At 42.1% G+C, this 13695-nt stretch overlaps 1 protein-coding gene across 1 annotated transcript in view; it reads left to right on the top strand.

Moving 5' to 3' along the window:
- Positions 1–13695, top strand: part of pik3r3b (phosphoinositide-3-kinase, regulatory subunit 3b (gamma)) — a 497548-nt gene that overhangs the window by 152320 nt on the left and 331533 nt on the right. The window lies entirely within an intron of this gene.

Below are 13695 nucleotides of genomic sequence, written 5' to 3'. Positions count from 1 at the left end.
AGCCCCCTTCTCCTGTGTTCTCCCCATAACCTCTGACACCTGTACTAATCAAAAATCTATCTACCTCTGCCTTAAATACAGTATATCCACTGACTTGGCCTCTATAGCCTTCCGCGGCAAATAATTCCACAGATTTACCACCCCCTGACCCACCCTCTCCTCATCTCCTTCCTAAAAGAACATTGTTTAATTCTGAGTCTATGACCTCTAGTCTTAGATTCTCCCACTAGTGGAAACATCCTCTCCACCACTCTATCCAAGCCTTTCACTATCCTGTATGTTTCAATGAGGTGCCCCTTCATTCTTCTAAACTCCAGTGAGTATAGGCCCAGTGCCGACAAACGCTCATCATATGTTAACCTACTCATTCCTGGGATCATTCCTGTAAACCTCCTCTGGACCCTCTCCAGAGCCAGAGTTTCTGGTTCATTACCACATGGAAGCCTTATTCTACTGAATTTTTTGGTGGGATCCCCCAAATAAAACATTACTTGACCTGCACACATTGCCCATTAATGTATCTTTTACCGCCGCCTTTCAATTTCTAGGCAGGAAGATTTAAAACTGTTTTCAATGTGCCATGGAATTTAATAAGAATAAGATATTTGTGTTGAAGTTAGTTCTCTTGTATTTAAGTAGTTGAAAAATTGTGGTTATTGCCATTATGAAAAGCAATGTCTTCATTTAATAAATCCACAGATATCTCTTCTCATTTTTGACAAGCTAATATTTGCAGGGCTTCGACTGATATCCCACTGCATAATCTAAAGAAACAGTTATTTGGAGATCAGGACAACCACCGTAATAACTTTGAGCTGCTGTATGCAACTAAACCATGTTTTGTCTTTTATTATTTATTATTGATCTTGCATTGGTGGTAAATGCCTATTTATTCACTCTGGTATCTAACGAGTGAGGGAATTGATAGTTTGCTGCCCCACTGTGAGATGTGGAAGAGTGGTCTGCATTGATTGCCATTGCCAGACTTGGAAGTGTTGAGGAGGAACAGGCTGTAACCGTGCGTTTCTAGCAAGCTCGGTCCTGCTGAGCTCCGCAAAGTGGAGAGACAGCTGGGTGATGAGTGTAACTGATTTGAATTAGAAAACAATTAGTTAAAAGAAAGATCCTCCTTTTAAAAAAACGTTTCTATGCAGATTGTGAACCGGGCATCATTTGTAATTGAGAAGTAGAAATGCTTCCATCAAAATGGTAAATTATTAGCTCATGCCCCATGCTGAGGTTTGGTTTTACAGGTCAGGCTGGCATTCCAACTAAGTACAAAAGGAGTGCGACCATCATGGAGCCATTGTTCTCTCCGTGAAATATTTAATTATTTGTGGACAGCTTGTTCTCCTGGGAACCACAGACTGAATAGCCTAACATCAAGGGTGGCGGGTGTATGGAACGAGCTGCTGGAAGAGGTAGCTGAGGCAAGGACTATTGCAACGTTTAAGAAGCAATTAGATAGATACATGGATAGGACAAGTTTAGAGCGATATGGGCCAAATGCAAGTAGGTGTGACTAGTGCCGATGGGACATGTTGCTCGGTGTGGGCAAGTTCGGCCAAAGGGCTTGTTTCCAGACTGTATGATCGGAGGTGGTTAAATTATTGGAGGGGATTCTGAGAGACAGGATCGAGATGTATTTGGAATTTCAAGGACTGATTCGAGGCAATCATCATGGCTTTATATGTGGGATACACGATCTCAATAATTCAATTGAGTTTATTGAAGGGATGACCAAGAAAATTGATGAGCCCAGTGCAGTAGACACTGTCAACATGGACTTTAAAAGACTTACAAGGTACAGTGTGGTAGGCTGGTCTGGAAGATTGGCCTTCTTGACATCCAGGGCAAGATAGCCAACTGGATACAAAATTGTCCTGAAGGCAGGAAACAGAGTTGTTTTCAGACTGAAGACCTGAAGAAGAAGGGGTGCTGCAGAGATTGGTGCTGGGTCCACTGTTGTTTGCTACTTATATTAATGATTTGGATGAGAATGTAGGTGGCATGGTTAGTACGTTTGCAGATTACATCAATATTGGTGGTATAGTGGACAGTTAAGAGACTCATCTAAGATAACATCAGGACCTTTATCTTGATCAAATGTGACATGAACCAAGGACCAAAGATGGACTTTAATTGAGATAATCCAAAATGCTGCATTTTGGTAATACAAACCATTTCAGGATTTGCACAGATATTGGTAGGCCCATGAGTCGTATTGTAGATCAGAAAAGACATTATGGTGCAGATACATAGTTTAATGAAAGTGGCAACACAATAGACAGGGTGATGAAGATGGTTGGCACACTTGCTTTTATTGGCCAGGGCACTGATTACAGATGTGGAACCTTCATGTTAAAGGTATACAAGATGTTACTTAAGGCCAAATTTAGAATATTGTATACAGTTCTGGTCATTCTGCTGTAGGAAGAATATCATTAACCCAAAAAGTCTGCAACAATTATTCTCAAATATTTTACCGGGTCAGGAGAGTTTAAGTTATAAATAGAGCCTTGATAGGCCAGGAGCATAGTGGAAACTCCATAGAGCTTATGGAGCTAAATATAAACATGAGTGGCATAGATAACGTGAATAGTCATAGTCTTTGTCCCAGGGTAGGGAAGTATAAAACTAGAGGGCAGTAGGTTTAAGGTGAGTGGGTAAAGATTTAAACAAGGACCTGAGGGCAATTTTTTTCACGCAGAGGGCAGAGTGTATATGAAACAACTTGCCAAAGAAAATGGAATAAATGGATACATTTACAACATTTAAAAATATACAGACTGATAAATGGATAGGAAAGGTATGAAACAACATGGGTCAGGCACAGGTTAGGCATGTTGATCAGCATGGATGAGTTGGGACATAGGGCCTATTACAGAAATACCTGCCATTGCTGTTCCACTGTCATCCCTGCAAGGGTATCTTTTCAGTTTTAATATCTGACACACAAATATTAAACATCTCTCTGCTACTCCGCTGCAGTAATGACATTTCCAATACTATTTTTTTGCATGTGATGCACTTTAGAATACTTCTGAGGACACCATGCACATAGGCTTCTCTGTTTTCACTCTTATAACTATAGATATTTAGCTTCAATAGACAACAGGTGCAGGAGTAAGCCATTCGGCCCTTCGAGCCAGCACCGCCATTCAATGTGATCATGGGGCTGTAGATAAGTCCCATTACCCCTACAATTCCTCAGTTCTATCCATACTGACTCCACATCTGTATCAATGTCACCCTTTGTAAGGGACTGAATTTCATTCCTCACCAACAGAGCTATCCCACCCCCTCTGCCCACCTGTCTGTCTTTTCGATGGAGTATGCCCTTGAATATTCAGTTCCCAGCCCTGGCCCTCTTGCAGCCATGTCTCTGTAATTCCCACAACATCAGACTTGCCAATTTTTAACTGAGCCTCAAGCTCATCCACTTTATTTCTTATTCTTCACGCATTCATATACAAAAATTTGACCACAGTATTCACATCCCCTCTCGCACCGCTCGCAATTGGCCCTGACCTTACTCTCTTATCCCTTCTCGAACTTTCCTTCCCATTAATTCGGGAGTCTTTTGTAACTTTTCCTGTACTCACTTCCCCTTCAACTTAATCTTTATACTCCCAATTTATCAATCCTTCCTCCCCACTATTTAGTTTAAACCCACACGTGTAGCCCTAGCAAACCTGCCTGCCAGAACATCGGTCTCCCTCCAGTTAAGGTGTCACCCCTACCCCAGAAGAGATCCCAATGGTCTATAAATCTAAATCCTTGCTCCCTGCACCAGCCCCTCAGCCGCACATTCAGATCCCCTATCTCCCTGTCATACCCCCCAACATGAACAATGCTGAAAGCTTACAGATTTGCACTGCTAGACCCAGTGAGGTAGCTGAAACGAGCTTTAGCATCATTGTGCTCAGTCCAGCAATTGAAACCATGCTCCAGTTTTTTAGGATTGGGCTTGGGGTGCTGAATTGAATTGAATTGAATTGAAGAAATTTGATCCAGAATAAGAGGTGGATTTCAGAGCAATGACAGCAATTGGATATCAATTGCACATGCACAGTTATTTAACAAAAAATATGCAATCACTGCTTCCATCTTCTGTAACAAAGTACTTACTACATTCATTAAGGTCTTCACAGATTAGCAATTTCAGGGACACATTGCTTTCCGTAAGAAGTAATTAACAGCAAGTGAGCAAAATGTAGTGGTGCCGGTTTTACATGGTGAATCATGCCTCCTGGTTTTAGGGTCAGCTTATTTATTACAATGAAAACTGCAGCACTACTTATATATGATGACTTAATATTGTTTTCCATTGGTTGCTGAACACTTTCCCGGCAGATTGTCATTGATAAATACACCAACCAAAGAGTTATATTGTTTCACAGTGATTTCTGTCATAATTTGGGCAATTGGAGTCCTATAGGCCGTTCAACCCAATTTGTCCATGAAGACCAAAATGCCCTATCTGGCCCCATTTGCCCACGCTTGGTCTATATTCCTCCAAAACTTTCCTATCCATGTACCTGTCCTATCCATGTGGATGACAGATGGCGCAATGGGCTAAGTGTTCGGCTGGTGACCGGAAGGTAGCTGGTTCGAATCCCGCTTGGAGTGCATACTGTCGTTGTGTCCTTGGACAAGACACTTCACCCACCTTTGCCTGCGTGTGAATGTGTGTGAGTGATTGGTGGTGGTCGGAGGGGCCGTAGGCGCAGATTAGCAGCCACGCTTCCGTCAGTCTGCCCCAGGGCAGCTGTGGCTACAGAAGTAGCTCACCACCACCGAGTGTGACTGAGGAGTGAATGAATAATGCAATGTAAAGCGCCTTGAGTATCTAGAAAGGCGCTATATAAATCCCATCCATTATTATTATTATTATTACCTGTCCATGTGTCTTTTAAATGGTGTTATAGTACCTGACTCAACCACCTTTGCTGGCAGCTCATTTCATATACCCACTCTTCTCTGAGTTGAAAAAGCAGGTTCCTATTAAATCTTTCTCCTCTTGCCTTAAACCTACCCTGAATAAAGGACTCTTTGCTGCATGCACCCTATCTATTCCCCTTATAACTTTATACACCTCTTCAAGATCACCCCTCAGCCTCCTGTGCTCCAAGGAATAGAAACATAGAAACATAGAAATTAGGTGCAGGAGTAGGCCATTCGGCCCTTCGAGCCTGCACCGCCATTCAATATGATCATGGCTGATCATCCAACTCAGTATCCCGTACCTGCCTTCTCTCCATACCCCCTGATCCCCTTTGCCACAAGGGCCACATCTAACTCCCTCTTAAATATAGCCAATGAAGTGGCCTCAACTACCCTCTGTGGCAGAGAGTTCCAGAGATTCACCACTCTCTGCGTGAAAAAAGTTCTTCTCATCTCGGTTTTAAAGGATTGCCCCTTTATCCTTAAGCTGTGACCCCTTGTCCTGGACTTCCCTAACATCGGGAACAATCTTCCTGCATCTAGCCTGTCCAACCCCTTAAGAATTTTGTAAGTTTCTATAAGAATAAAGTCCTAGTCCGGTTCTCATTTTATATATATCATGTAAAAGTATAATTTCCTACTGGGCATTTGATAATTTCAATGGGGCTTAATAACTGTTGTAAGTGGGAACTACACTAATTGAGAATAAACATCAAGTGGTGGAATTTGCAGGTGTAGTGAAGTAAGACTGAGGGATTAGCCTCTGGCATTACATCTACATTCACATCTTTGTCAATTTTATTTTATCAACCTAAAATGTATTATTGAAAATGGACAGCTGGGATGGTCCAGGTCACCATTTTATCATTTGGACCCTGAAATGCTGCTATGGGAGGGATTAAATGAGAATTTTGCCCCTGACCAGCCACAGCCTTACGACTGAACCAATGTATACCGAGTATCCACTCTGCAGATATTCTTTGGAATAAATTCCATTTGGTTTAAGTAAAGTTAAAAAGAAAGCTGCCTCATCCAACAGTAATCACAAGCCAAATATTCAAAGTTAACATAATATACCTGGAATCCTGGGATTTTCCTACTCAACCAGCGGGATAACGGCCCTCCCTTTTACCATTCATCAAGGTGGAAATATTGGCAAACGCTGCTGTATTGGAATTGGACCCAAATATAATCTCTAGCAGTAATGGGATAACAAAACTCAATAGTGTTTCATTTTAATATTCACCGGGACCTGAACAATGAAATTCTTACATGTTGCAGCTTTTCAGGCACATTAAACATAACACCACAACATATACATATATACAGGACCATAAATTATTAGTTACACTAGAGTACTAGATTATAATAGTGCAATCTAAAGTGTGTAGTGCAACCATAGTAAAACAAACTCTGTAGCAATTCAGTGCTGAGGTAAGGTGGTGGTTCGGGTTGTGTAAGGAATTCAAAAGCCTGTGGTTGATGGCAGAAGGTGTTCTTGAACCTGGAAGTTATGGTTCTCAGGCTCCTGTACCTTCTTCCCAATAGTAGCAACTAGAAGAGAGTGTGACCAGGGTGGAGTGGGTCTTTGATGATATTAGCTGTCCTCATGTCGATCCGTATGATGATGGGGAGGTCAGCACCCGTGATGGACTGGGCAATGTCCTCCACTTTCCACTTCTTGGGCCTTCAAATTGGTGAACCAAGCTGGGCGCAACCAGTCAGAAATTTCTCCACCATATACCTGTGGAAGTTCAATTGAGTCATCGGCGAAATTAATGCAATCTTTCCTTCATTAGTGATGTCATATAAGTATTCACATTACATCAATGGAGATCCCACTCACAACTATAACTATAGTGAATCCAGTCACATAAACAGCCACAGAGAACCCAATCACATCGCTAGCTATAGAGAACCCAATCACATCGATACCTATAGAGAACCCAATCACATCGCTAGCTATAGAGAACCCAGTCACATCGATAGCCATAGAGAACCCAGTCACATCAATACCAATGGGGATTCTAATCACATCCATGATTACTGTAGGTGATGTTGTTGTGCAGCTGTTGGAGCAGTTCTCTCACAAACGCGTGGAATTTGTACATCTTTGGGTGCACAGAGAGATTGATTAGCTCCTATAGGTTATCCCTTACGAGGTGGCAAAAGAATGGAAGTCGATGGACATGTGTGCAAAAATAAATTGCAGGGATATCAGGAAATCAAGATAGACGAATGGAACCATTGGGATTAGATGCTGGAAGCCAGGATGGATCCTGGGGCTGTTTGACCTCCGACATGATAGATAAACTAACATTCACAGCTGTGAAAGTCCAAGAAACACATCCACAGCTGTAGAGGTCCTGGTCACATCTCCAGAAATAGAGGTCCCACACACAGCCACATCTCCAACTATGTCCTCTTTCCCCGTGATACATTGGACCAGCAATACCGCCACATGAATCATCAATAGCACCAACTGTTTCAGAACCTCTTCCAAAAGGTTGCTTGGCCTTTCACCACAATGAACTAACTCATTTAATATGGAAATTGTACACGTGCTGCTGCTGCTAACTTTTCCAAACTCCCACGACCTGTTTGGCTCCTTCCTGGTGGGGTTCCTGTCTTGTGCTGCCAATATAATTTAAACTAGATGACTCCAGAATTCCTGACTGGGTCAAACTCATCCAGTTTCAATATATGGGATTTCTCAGCACTGAGGTCAGGCCCCATGATTATTGGTTAACTATGAGGGTTTTTAAGAACGATGTATGTGAGATATTTTATTCATAATGTTATGTGGTTCGATTATTCAGAATCATGAGGAATCGCACATGGGGTTTGGGGAGAGGGGGTTTCCATTTAGTCCCTGTTTGCACTTTCTTGGCTTTTGCTCAGGAACGCAGTGAGTAGCAGCTTATGGATTCAATGTAAAACCTTTGTACCTCCAGGAAACAATTCAAGATTCTTTTGTCAAGAGGAATGAGAGCACTGGACTGTTATAATATTTGCTATTTCAGTCCTGAGGGCATTCTTGCAATTCCAATCATCTTTTCTATCTGTTGGAGAATGGAAGTTGAGAGTCCCAATGAGCTATCTAATAAAATCCATGGTTACTTTTTACTCCCGTATAATTCAATATATTTTGTTACTTACCGATTTTTGTAAATAATGAACTTGATTTGTTGCTGTCAAATCATTGCTTGTGCTCAATACCTGTTTGAAAACACTAAGAATGCAGATTCCATTTTGCAATTTATCACAATTCAGATAATTATTGATCCTGAGATCCATTCCATCTGCAGGGCAGAGAATGAAAGGATTACAAGGGATATGGCCTGCTGATAGAAACTAATCACGCTTCATAATGGTAACAAAAACACAATACCTTGTCAATTGGTAGCTGCAATCTATAGCAGTTGAATGATTCTGTTGGCTGGAATCCATAGTCATCTACTTCTGCTTAGTCCGTCCATGTAATTTTGCTTGATTTACCTCTGCTTGTGTTTTGTGAGTTCTCATAGTGTCACAGAGTCATACAGGCATACAGGCAGAAACAGGCACTTATACCCACTATGTCTATACTAGATATCATGTATCTATCCGTTTCAGTAATATGGGTGGCACAGTAGCACAGCTGGTTGAGCAACTAACTCACAGCGCCAGAGATCCGGGTCCGATCCTGATTGGTGCTGTCTGTGTGGACTTTGCACATTCTCCCTGTGCCTGCGTGATTTTCCTCAGGTTGCTCTCGTTTTCTCCTACATCCCAAAGGTGTGCATGCTTGTAGATGAATTGGCCTCTATAAAAAAAGAACTGTCCCTAATACGTAGGGAGTGAATGGGGAAGTGGGCTAACATAGAACTAGTGTGAACGGGTAATTGATTATTAGCATGCACTTAATGGGCCGACGGACCTGTTTCCATGCTGTATCTCAAAGCTAATTTCCTTACCAGTGATAAGACTAATGAAGGCAGCAGGGTAGTGTAGTGGTAGAGCTACTGCCGTACAGCGCCAGAGACCCGGGTTTGATCCTGACTACTGGTGCTGTCTGTAGGGAGATTGTACGTTCTCCCTGAGACCTGCGTGGTTTTTCTCTGAGATCTGCGGTTTCCTCCCACACTCTAAGGACGTACAGGTTTGTAGTTTAATTGGCTTGGTGTAGATGTAAAATTGTCCCAAGAGTGTGTAGTGTTAGTGTGCTGGGATCGCTGGTTGGCGCAGACTTGGTGGGCCTGTTTCTGCACTGTATCTCTAAACAAAACTAATAAAAGGTGAATGTAGGGGCCGCAGACTCTTCCATAAAAATAGGGCAGGCAGTGAACATTGAGCTGGGGTGGGTCTTCTTCAGCCTTTCATGCAATGCCTATGTGAGCTGCCAATGTATGAACTTGAGGTCCTCAAAGCTATCCCAATTTTTTTTTCTCCACTTTGAGTGGGTTTACGCCAGAGATTGCCTGGATTCAACAGGGATGTTGCATTTCGTCAAAGAGGCTTTGAAAGCGAGTGTCTGTTTTTGGATTCTGGTATCGGGTAGTTGAGCAATGTTTCCTGTCCAGTGTAACTGAGGACGTTGGCCTGGGAAAGTGCACTGTCATTGCTTCTCTGGTCTTTCCAAAGAATTTGGAGAATTTTGCAGAGACAGCATCGGATGTGACACAAGGTTAAATCTGGTGATTTGTCCATTCCATGTGTTGTCACAAGGACTCAAGCAACGCGATAGTGAGAGAGACCTACAGATGGATCTGATGAAACTGACTAGAGCCTATGTCGTAACCAAGCAGCAATCAGCCTCTTATGAAGCAGCAGAGTGAGTCGTGGGGAAGAGGTGAATGCCAAAGCAATTATCCAAAAACATTTATCATTGAGCGTTAATGAGCAAAACTGTTATATATGGGAAGAGTGTATTATAGTGTGTAAATCATCTTGGCTATCTGAACGAGTCTGGCTGAGGTTTTGTCAGATACCAGAGCCCTCTCTTTAGTGGAACATTCTACAGTGGTGCAACGGTAGAGTTGATGCCTTGCAGTGCCAGAGACCAGGGTTCAATCCTGACTGAACGTGCTCTCTGCACAGAGTTAGTAAACGCTTCACGTGACCTGTTTGGATTTTCTCTGGGATCTCCAGTTTCCATTCACACTCCAAAGACATACAGGTCTGTAGGCCAATTGGTTTGGTAAACTTGTAAATTGTCCCTAATATCAGTAGGATACGGTTAGTGTGTTGGAATCGCTGGTCGGCGCATACACGGTGGGCCGAAGGGCCTGTTTCCGCACTATATCTCTAAACTAATGCCTGGTTGTATAGAATACCTATTGCATTTCTCTGATATGGAAATATGTGAAAAAAAACAGAAAGAGAGGTGAAAGGAATGAGATGACTGAGGATGTATACTCTTTTTCTTTATGGATTGGCAAAAAGTAGAAAGGCAAATTGAAATCTGGTGAGAACAGTGGGTGATCCAAGGAGTTCCAAAATGGTCAATGTGCCAGTAGTGGAACAATAGGAAATTGGTCAACTGTTCTCACTAATATAAACCCCCCAGGTGTGGGCAGCAGCTATGGCTTCAAAAACAATTTGCTCCTTCAGGCGCAGTGATGGTGCAGGGGAAAAATCAGCTGGCTGAACCACTGGGCAAACTGAGAGAGGGCGGCAGAAAGTGATTGCAAATGGCCATCCATGTGGTGACTATTTCCCATAACTGGGTCACCGAAAAGATCATTTACTGATGTTAATCAATAACTATGTTTTACTTGGCTCCTTATGTGTTGGGCAGCGTAAGAGCATTATTAAAAGGGCCTAACTTTCTCAGGCCTCTACCACCGATGCCTCAATAGTCCCCAATCTGCCTTGTCAATGGACATACTGAGCTTGGAATGTTAACTTCCATTTGCAGGCATTTTACGTAGATCAGATCTGACCATTTACGTAGATCTTCACTTTCCCCTCCTCCTGAAACCTTGGGGCAACACAGTGGCATTTGGGGCAGCAAGGTGATGCCGCGGTAAAATTGCTGCCTTACAGTACCAGTGACCCAGGTTTAGAATAGAATAGAATAGTTTATTTATTGTCATTGTAACATGAACCATGTACAACAAAATTTAAAAATGTCAGCCAGTCAGTGCACCATTCAAACATTTCTAAAAGCTAACGATACATACAAGATAAAATATTAAAAGATAAACAACTAAAATAAATATCATGAAAATAGCACGCATAAACACCCAACCCTCCATCCTTCTGTCGATTTCACAGTGTACCACAGTCCCTTAGTATGGATCCTGACTACAGGTGCTCTCTGTACAAAGTTTGTATGTTCTCCCTGTGAACGCGTGGGTTTTCTCCGGGTGTTCCGGTTTTCTCCCACGTTCCGAAGATTTACAGGTTTGTTGAATAATTGACTTCTGTAAATTGTCCCTAGTGTGCAGGATAGAACTAGTGTGTAGGAAGGAACTGCAGGTGCTGGTTTATACCGAAGATACTCACAAGATCACAAAAGGATTGCAGACTCTGAATAAGGTCACCCATTCCTTCTGTCCAGAGATACTGCCTGTCCTGCTGACTTACGCCAGCATTTTGGTGACTATCTTCAGATAGAACTAATGTGCGGGTAATCGCTGGTCGGCACGGACTCAGTGGGCTGAAGGGCCTATTTCCACGTTGTATCTCTCAACTAAAATAAACTAAACTTTGTACAAGCCCACTGTGCACTTATCCTCAGAATGTACAGAATATATCAAATGATCACGGATATTTGACTGCTGCTGCTCAATACATCTGTCTGGATTTAAAAACCAATCTCAGTAAAGTCAGAAATCCTTTTTTCTTGTCACGTCTTCTGTCACCCATCAGAATCCCTTTAAAAATGACTTTCCAGTTGCTGTGGGGCCAAAACATGAGGACGTTTTAATATGCTTCAAGGCATAGGCAGCTATGGTGATTTAAAAACCCATAAATCTCCTGCAGAGTTGAGAGAGGAGAGTGGAGGTCAGTGAGAGGGAATGCTGTGTCAAATAATTTTGAAACGATAGTCTTTGTTGGCCTACAGCGAGTGATAGTTTGGTCCATTTCCAAGTTAGACAACTCTTTCCCTTTGATCTGTTCTGTCAACTCTAGACCGGCTTCATAAACTCTAACTCGGCAACCCACAGATCTCTGCACCTAAAATAGCACAGGAACAGGACTGATGGGAACCAAGTTCATTATCGCAATAAAAAATGATGGACTCCATCGAAAGGGAAAATGATCTGTCAGAACATAGGTTTCACCAGTGCAACTTAAGATCTCTCTATATCCCGGTATCTTACAACATGATATAACAATCCACTCCAATCTACATCAGTGTGAGAAGGGTCTCAACCTGAGATGTTACTTATCCATTTTTTCTGCTCCTTCAATACATTACTTTACCTGCTGAACGTGTTCTCTTATTGAACAAATAATCCTTCATCAACATGTCTCATTTATTTGCTGCATTCAGTACTCATAATGCAAAGAAAGTATAAAACAGCACGAAAGGACACTAAATGCTGGAGTAAGTCAGCAGGTCAGGCAGCATCTGTGGAGAACATGGATAGGAGACGTTTCGGATTGGGGATCCTTCTTCAGATCCTCCATTCAGCTAATCAGTCTGAAGATGGATCCCCACCTGAAACGTCACCTATCTATATTGTCCAGCGATGCTGCCTGACCTGAGCTGAGTTACTCCAGCATTTTGTGTCCTTTTGTGTATTAACCAGCATCTGCAGTTCCTTGTTTCTACCAATCTACTATGAATCAGTATGACTGAAGAAGAGTCTCGACCCGAAGAATCACCCATTCCTTCTCTCGAGAGATGCTGCCTGTCCCGCTAAGTTACTCCAGCATTTTGTATCTATCTGCAGTTTCCTCCATGGTTGCTTCTTTTCTCTTTAGTTTTATTTGGATCAAATAGCTGAATATCTGCTGTTAGCCACTAGGGGTTGCTGTTTTATTAGAGTTATAGCCACTCTTTTGTCACTTGCCACCACATCAGGTTGTTAACTTGGTTACCCAGTAAAGCTCAATTGTGTAATAATTAAAACGTATTCTCTGCACTAGTGTTATAATAGAAATTCCCCTTCCAGGAAATCGTCCAAATGGTGTTTAATTATATGTGAAAAGGATTTTTCCGATTATAGCTTGTGTGAGTCACTGGTGGGAAGTGAAATCCTTGGTACTGTATTCCTGTCCCATCTGGCATCTTCAAGACAGCAGACCATCTGGGGGTTTAATAAACACCTTTGATCTTACATAGTTTTGATATGTTGATATTTTCTTTCATTCTACTTCATGAAAGTACAGATTGCTGCTAACAATTTAACTAATTTGCTTGCATCTCTGGTTCCAAAGGAACAAACTATATCGGGCAGAGATGGTTAATCATGTGCTTATGTGTTTTAAAAGATTTTAAACGGAGTCTAGACACCAAATTGGGTGTGTAAAAATTGTTTACATGCCAAATAGTGCCACAAACTACCAGTGTCCTCTGCAACCTACCAAACCTACCTCACAGATTGTGAAACAACTGCATTTGTTGTATTGAAATGAGAATGACAGGCATCTATTCTATGCATCTGGCAGTAAATGTCTGAAAGTACTTTCAGTATCTGTGTTTACTGCCAGAAAATTAGTGGCTTATTTGCCCTGCTTTACACCTGAACAGCACTAAATCTTAATATCCTCAATGGTTTTTACTGCGTGCTGTATCCATGCGTGCCTTTCAAA

Source organism: Leucoraja erinacea, chromosome 10 (genome assembly GCF_028641065.1).
Source record: "Leucoraja erinacea ecotype New England chromosome 10, Leri_hhj_1, whole genome shotgun sequence".
In the NCBI taxonomy this organism is placed as follows: Eukaryota; Metazoa; Chordata; class Chondrichthyes; order Rajiformes; family Rajidae; genus Leucoraja; species Leucoraja erinaceus.
This window is presented reverse-complemented; position numbering and strand designations above follow the sequence as displayed.